The sequence below is a fragment of the Panthera uncia genome, assembly GCF_023721935.1.
Source record: "Panthera uncia isolate 11264 chromosome A1 unlocalized genomic scaffold, Puncia_PCG_1.0 HiC_scaffold_17, whole genome shotgun sequence".
NCBI lineage: Eukaryota > Metazoa > Chordata > Mammalia > Carnivora > Felidae > Panthera > Panthera uncia.
In genome coordinates this window covers 104,032,730-104,040,027 of record NW_026057577.1, presented here as the reverse complement: position 1 = coordinate 104,040,027, position 7,298 = coordinate 104,032,730, and the positions used below count along the sequence as shown (strand labels likewise).

The window sequence follows — 7,298 nt, the reverse complement described above, 5'->3', positions numbered from 1 at the left end:
GTGGAGGTCTATCCTGAGGGGGCTTTTTCTGTAGACCTACATCATTGGAAACGCCTCATAGAGGATATGTGTGGTTTCCTTTACTCACAGAACTATGTGTTAGATCTGTGGGAAAGAACTACAAGACATCTATCTGCTGACTCTGAGAAAGATCTAATAGTCAGATTTTTACAATCTTAGGTATTGGCGTGTTCCAACAATCTGTATAGTTCTTGGGTGTGATAGTTCAGGGGTGAATATGATTTGAACTCATTCATGTTTACAGGGCGTCTGACATTAAAAACCGGGGAGATTCATCTACTCTGACCCTAAATATGGCCTTAAAGTAAAGGAATTGGATCCCAAAGATTACAGGTGGGGATTTTTTTTTTTAGATTCTTTCTGCCCCTCTTTATTTTTAAAGTGAGTAATTATATGCTTACTTTGTAGGTTTGTTGGAAAGATTTATATCTCTTTTTTTTCATCTTCAAAAAATTTTTTTAATTTTATTTTTAAGTTTTTAAAATTTACATCCAAATTAGTTAGCATATAGTGAAACAATGATTTCAGGAGTAGATCCCTTAATACCCCTTACCCATTTAGCCCATCCCCCCTCCCACAACCCCTCCAGTAACCCTCAGTTTGTTCTCCATATTTATGAGTCTCTTCTGTTTTGTCCCCCTCCCTGTTTTTGTATTATTTTTTTTCCCTTCCCTTATGTTCATCTGTTTTGTCTCTTAAAGTCCTCATATGAGTGAAGTCATATGGTTTTTGTCTTTCTCTGACTAATTTCACTTAGCAAAATATCCTCCAGTTCCATCCGTGTAGTTGCAAATGGCAAGATTTCATTCTTTTTGATTGCTGAGTAGCACTCCATTTTATATATATATATATATATATATATATATATATATATATATACACACACACACACCACATTTTCTTTATCCATTCACCCATCGATGGACATTTGGGCTCTTTCCATACTTTGGCTATCGTTGATAGTGCTGCTATAAACATGGGGGTGCATGTGTCCCTTCGAAACAGCACACCTGTATCCCATGGATAAATGTCTAGTAGTGCAATTGCTAGGTTGTAGGGTAGTTCTATTTTTAGTTTTTTGAGGAACCTCCATACTGTTTTCCAGAGTGGCTGCACCAGCTTGCATTCCCACAGGTGGGGAATTTTGAAGTATGTCCATATTTAAGTGGTGATCAAAGAAGCCCAACCAAAAGAACTCTGGACTGATAGTGACAACTGGATTGAACACAAGTTCTTCTTTTCAAAAAATTGTTTGTGTGTTTATTTATTTTTGAGAAAGAGGCAGGGCGAAAGAGAGGCAGAGAGAGAGGGAGACAGGGAATCCCAAGCAGGCTCCATGATGTCTGCACAGAGCCCGATACAGGGCTTGAACTCACTAACTGGGATCATGACCTGAGCCAAAATCTACAGTTGGATGCTTAACCAACTGTGTCATCCAGGTTCCCTGAAGGTTCGTTTTAAAAGGACTGTCTTAGGGGCACCTGGGTGGCTCAGGCGGTTGGGTGTCTGACTTTGGCTCAGATCATGATCTCACCATTCGTGAGTTCAAGCCCGGTATCAGGCTTTGTGCTGACAGGTTGGAGCCTGGAGCCTGATTGGGATTCTGTGTCTCCCTCTCTCTCTGCCTCTCCCCTGCTCACGCTCTGTCTCTCTCTCCTTCAAAAATAAATAAACATTAAAAAAATAAAAGGGCTATTTTGAAGGTTATGATTCCGACTTTGGAGGAACTGTGGTGATTGGGAGTGGAAGGAATCACAGGTAAAATTTCTTAAATAAAAAACTTATAGTCTTAAAAAAAACAAACGTTAGTATCTGCAGATGTGTTTTGGAAGAGGAGCAGGTAAAAATGCCTCTTCGTGGAGGTAGGGATCAGCATTTCTGAGTCTCTGGAAGAGTCAATTAGTGGTGAGGCCAACTCATCAGGAAATCAGAAGTTTTTCACCCTAAATCAGCTTAGATTACTGCTTTGTCCTTCTTGCATCTGTTAGTTTCAATGAGTTGCAGCCATTTTGCAACATTTAGTAGCAGCAGCACCCAGTGTCTACTGATTGTTGCATTCCAGGCACCATTATAGGCTCTTTACCCGTATTATTTTTCCTTTAATCCTCACAACAGCCTTGTGAGGGAAGTAGTATAGTTATTCCTAGTTCACAAATTAGGAAACTGAGGCACACCCTGGTTAAATAACTTGCATAAGGTTACACACCTAAGTAGTAGCAGAGCCAGGGTTCAAACATGAGCAGCAGAATTCACCTGGTTTCAAGTTAAACCTGTTCATTTTATAGATCCTAAAACTGAAGCTCAGAGAGGTTGAACACCTGGCTGAGGATCACACAGCTAGTTGATGGCAGAACCTTAGCCCAAGTCTGTTTCACCATCCTGGGCTGAAAGGAGCTTTTGCTTCCCTTTGGAGGCTTTGGCCTGCTTGAGGAATGGATTCTATATCTGGGCACAATGTCCGATTTTTTGCATGATGGTTTTGATATTATGGCTTTTTGTAACTTTTTCAATCTTGTTTTATGAACATGGTTGCAGGACCTTATTCACAGTTCTCTGCTTAGTTCCCCCCTGTAATCAACAGCAGACTCCTGCAAATGTCAGTTCCAAAAGTTTTTCTTTAAACAGTAGAATTACAAGGAATTTTGATGGAGTTAGGACTTGCTTTCTCCTCTCCTCCTTCCTTTCTCACTATAAAACTGTAAGAGAAAGGCTCACTGGCATAAAGGAAATGGAGTAAGTTCCTTTTAAATTTGCATCCCCAAATTAGCCCCCAAAATGAAAGCCTCACACTCAGCCTGATCCTATGGGCTTAGGAAGGCCATTTCAACTTCTTAGACGACAGGAGAAAGAGGCAGAAAGGTGGCCAGGATGGAATCGTGAGGATAAACCTCCAGTGGATATGATCCAAACTGCAGTGAACTTACAAATTCCCTGCCTTAGTTTCTTCACATGCAAAGTTCTTCTGGCAAGGGTCAATGAATTATTTCCTAAATTTTATTCCTAAATAACTCACTTGTTGTTTAGAATAAAAAAACCCACAAACCAATAGGCCTTGCTTCCCCCAACACCACCCCACCCCAAACTACTATAGTTTCTTACTGAAAGTCCTCTTGTTATTCTTTGCTTTAACAGCGGTGAGATTCAAGAAGCTAATCTTTGCTATAACTCTTCATCTCTGTAGAATATTTTCCATTTGATTTTTGACTTCCAGAATGCCAAATGAGATTACAAAGGATCTATGTGTCTAAAGAGTATAATCTACCATGCCCAGAGTTTCTAGGAGATAAGGGGGGGAAATGCTTAGCCACTTGCAATGTCTAGTACAAGGTTCACTCTTGGAGCTCTGCCCTCTATGAGACTGGCTGAGATGTCATCGTGTCTTATCTAGGTAAAGGGCAGGCCTTGTCCAATTAGAGATTTAATTTTAAATAAAAACGCCAGAGCTTGCTTGAGATTTCCTTTTTAAAGCCCCATTGGGTGTGATTGCATTCTGGGGACATAAGATGGGGCTAAAAACTCTCCAAAGCTGCTCTTCTAGGTGTCTAAACTCACTTGCTAAGATCACAGCAGGGACCACAGACGTCACACCTGGAATCTGGAATGAGCATTAAAATTGGCAAGGCTGAAAAGGCATTAGTAAACATTATTAAGAATTCCATGCAGGCAATTAGACTTCAACAGTATCTTTGGAGTGGGTGTTTTTTCCCTTTTCTTTCTTCCTTTTTTTTTTTTTTTTTTTGCATCTTTATTTCTATCTTGCTAATGAGAGAGTAATGAGCCACATACTTGTTACCTAGAAGGAATATCTCGGCAAAGCTCTAGTGAACTTAAAAACAGTATTTACAAACTGATTATTGTTCGCATTCATTATAAATTTTAAATTAGAAGGAATTGTAATAAAGAGAGCCAGGAAACGAGTTGTTCTTACTTGGAGGTTTCATGGGCTCTTAAACGGTGAAATGCTGATTTCTGCCACTGCCGAACTGGCAATGGGAGATGTTCGTGGACTCCAGAAGAGGATGTTTCACAGCTCTGGATTTGTTTGTTCCCCTTGTTTATTTTATACAACACGATTGTCCTAACTCACATCCAAGGCAACGATGTCTGGTATGTATAGCCGAAAGATTGCCTTTCTGTTGAAAACACATCAGCATTTTCACACTCTCCACTAACTCATACTACCCCGTCCCTTCCTGTTTACTTATTCATTTCCTTCCTGAGCTCCCTTCTCTAAAAGAGGGAGGAAATTGGTTAATAAGACCTGGCTCTTGACCATGGCTGAAACACTTCCCTTCTTGCCTGAAGGGCTTATGCTTCACTGACCTGCAGGGACAAGGAGATAGACATGCCAACCCTTCACAGAAACTCCATTTTGAGTCCTAACGCCATTTAGAAGGGCTAGGAAAAGATGAGCTTTATTTCTTCTCTGCCCTTTAATTTCCCTTTGGCTGTGGCAGAAAAATTAGAGAAGTACAGCTTTACTACCCAGCATCACTTTGGCCTTCTCATTGCCTTGATTTACTTATTCTTGGTTTGGTTTATTCTTGGTTTATTCTTATTTTTGGTTTGGTTTAGTTTTGCATCTGAGTGTAATTTACATGCGTTATTTCATTGGATACTCATGACAGCTAAGGAAGCTAAGGCTTAGGGAGATTTAAAAAGTTGATGAAGCAGGGGTTTAACCTAAGAGGTCAGACTTCAGAACACTTGCTCAAGTGTCAGTTGAATTGAAGCAAACACTATTAGATGCAGATACTGTATACTGTTTCTGTGACATGAATGGGTTTATTAAAATACTCTGCCACTTAAGGAGTAAACTGATGGGCAGAAGGAGTACTGAAATGGATACAGGAGTCTAGAATGGGACACTCCGGCTTCTAAATATTGGGTCTGATATCCAGAAAGCAGATGAGTCCTATTGACTAATAAACAAACAAACAAACAAAAACAACCTACAATGTGTCTTCTCCTTTATGTGTGAGATCCACTTGCATTTGGTTCTTTTCTTTGAGTTGTATTAACAAGTTCTCTTGCTCTCTAATTTCTGACAGTAGCTGTGTGTCAACATTCATGGATTGGTGACCAGAAAACAGTGGTTTCATAGGACCTTGAACCAAGTTGCCAGTTGACACAAAGCACAGGCACAAGATGTCCTATGTGTAGTTCCCCTCTGGGAATATGCTTGATCTGGGAGCCAGGAGACTTCTGGTGAATCTGGAGTTGGAAAGCCTTCATTCATTTCAAAGAATAAAAACAAATTATCTTAGGGTGCCTGGGTGGCAGTCAGTAAGCATCCAACTCTTGATTTCAGGTCAGGTCATGATCTCAAGGTTGTGAGATTAAGCCCTGGGTGGGCCCCCCTCACTGTCAGCACAGAGATTCGCTCTTACCTTCTCTCTCTGTCCCTCCCCCACTTGTGTTCTCTCTCTCTTTCTCAAAAAACAAAAACAACAATAACAAAAGTATCTCTTGTATTAACTAATTAAGAGCATATGGCGTTGGAGACACACATGAGATCCAATTTAAACCTTTGCTTGGAGGGGCGCCTGGGTGGCTCAGTCGATTGAGCGTCCGACTTCGGCTCAGGTCACGATCTCATGGTCCGTGAGTTCCAGCCCCGAGTTGGGCTCTGTGCTGATGGCTCAGAGCCTGGAGCCTGTTTCAGATTCTGTGTCTCCCTCTCTCTCTGACCCTCCCCTGTTCATGCTGTGTCTCTCTCTGTCTCAAAAATAAATAAACGTTTAAAAAAAATTAAAAAAAAAATAAACCTTTGCTTGGCATCTTAGTTGTGTGTTATTTTATTTTATTTTATTTATTTTATTTATTTATTACATTTTTTTAATGTTTATTTATTTTTGAGAGGGAGGGAGGGGGAGAGAGAGAGGGAGACACAGAATCTGAAGCAGGATCTAGGCTCTGAGCCGTCAGTACATAGCCGACATGGGGCTTGAGCTCATGAGCCATAAGACCATGACCCGAGCCGAAGTCGGCCGCTTGACCAACTGAGCCACCCAGGTGCCCCTAGTTGTGTGTGATTTTAGGTACATTCTTTGTTTTGGTTCTGCCATCCATTAAATGGAGATAACAATTCTATATATCTCACAGAGATATTATGAGGGTAAATGAGATAATGTGTGTGAGATGCTTAGCCCTGTGCTGGGAATATAGTAAATGCTCAAGTAGTATTAGCTATGATTATGTGTCCATTTTCCTTGGACACAATAGAATTTTGTTGTTGGCGATATAAACATATGATAGGAAAGGCTATTTCAAGCTTTTTAAAAGGGTACATAGGGACAATTTAAAGGGCAGTACAAATCAGTGCAAAGGACATAGGGACATATGAGACAGCCATAGAATGCTAGGAAAGAGGATGCTTCATAAAGAATTTCAATCAGCAAGCCAGCACCTTGCCACTAGGTCTAGCACAGAAATGACCCCAGGTCATTTCCAAATTTGAAAGGAACTAGAATTGGGAACACTCAGGCATACTGCAGATGTATGAAGACTAGCCTAGGAGGTGGGCATTACTCTGGTTGGGGACTCTGAATTTCAGGTGAATGCATCCAGGAGAAAGGCAAAGTCAGAAACCAAACAGAAGCAGAAATGGATGCAACACACAGACGCAGACACACACGCTATTATGGTTTATGAAATGCTTTTATAGTCATTACCATTATGCAGAGTATAACAAGCCATGAGTCATTCCTGGGTGAACAAAAACCTTGTAGTCTGAAAAAAAAGTCACAGCTTTTAGGAGCGAGGAGATCCATAAGAACAAAGCACAAGTAGGGAAGGCAGGTGACCAGATGTGAAACATCAACATTGACAAGGTTACCTTTAATCACATCATATGATTTTGCTGAGCCTCAGTTTCTTTATTTGCTAAATGGGAATAATTATGGTCTCTACCTTACCAAGTTGTCATTAAGGTTGGATGAAGCAATGGATGCAAAATGCTTAATGGTAAGTAAGTTCTTACATAGTTTTGAACTGGTCAATGGTGAGGAATGTCTGGGATGTTTCGTGAGGACAAGTACCTGGAAACAGATTCTGAGAGCAATGAAGGAAAGAGAAAGAGAGGGGTGGGGAAGGAAAGTGAACAAAAAGAATTGTCCTACTTCGTAGTTTTGGCCTAATTTTGGAATTAGCAAAGCTAGAAGCAGGACTCCCTGTCTAATGTTTCTTCTCCTGTATCAGTCTTACTTTCTAATTAGTGTGCTTAAATAAGAGACCTCTGTACCCCCACAGACTGCCTGGCACACCAGACATCCATC

General features: G+C 40.6%; 1 non-coding gene across 1 annotated transcript; it reads left to right on the top strand.

The window, feature by feature from the left end:
• On the top strand, nucleotides 1-131 carry LOC125935896 (small nucleolar RNA SNORA18). Its single transcript, XR_007461875.1, has one exon. It is a non-coding gene; the product is annotated as a small nucleolar RNA SNORA18 (small nucleolar RNA).
• The last annotated feature ends 7,167 nt before the right edge of the window (nucleotides 132-7,298 follow it).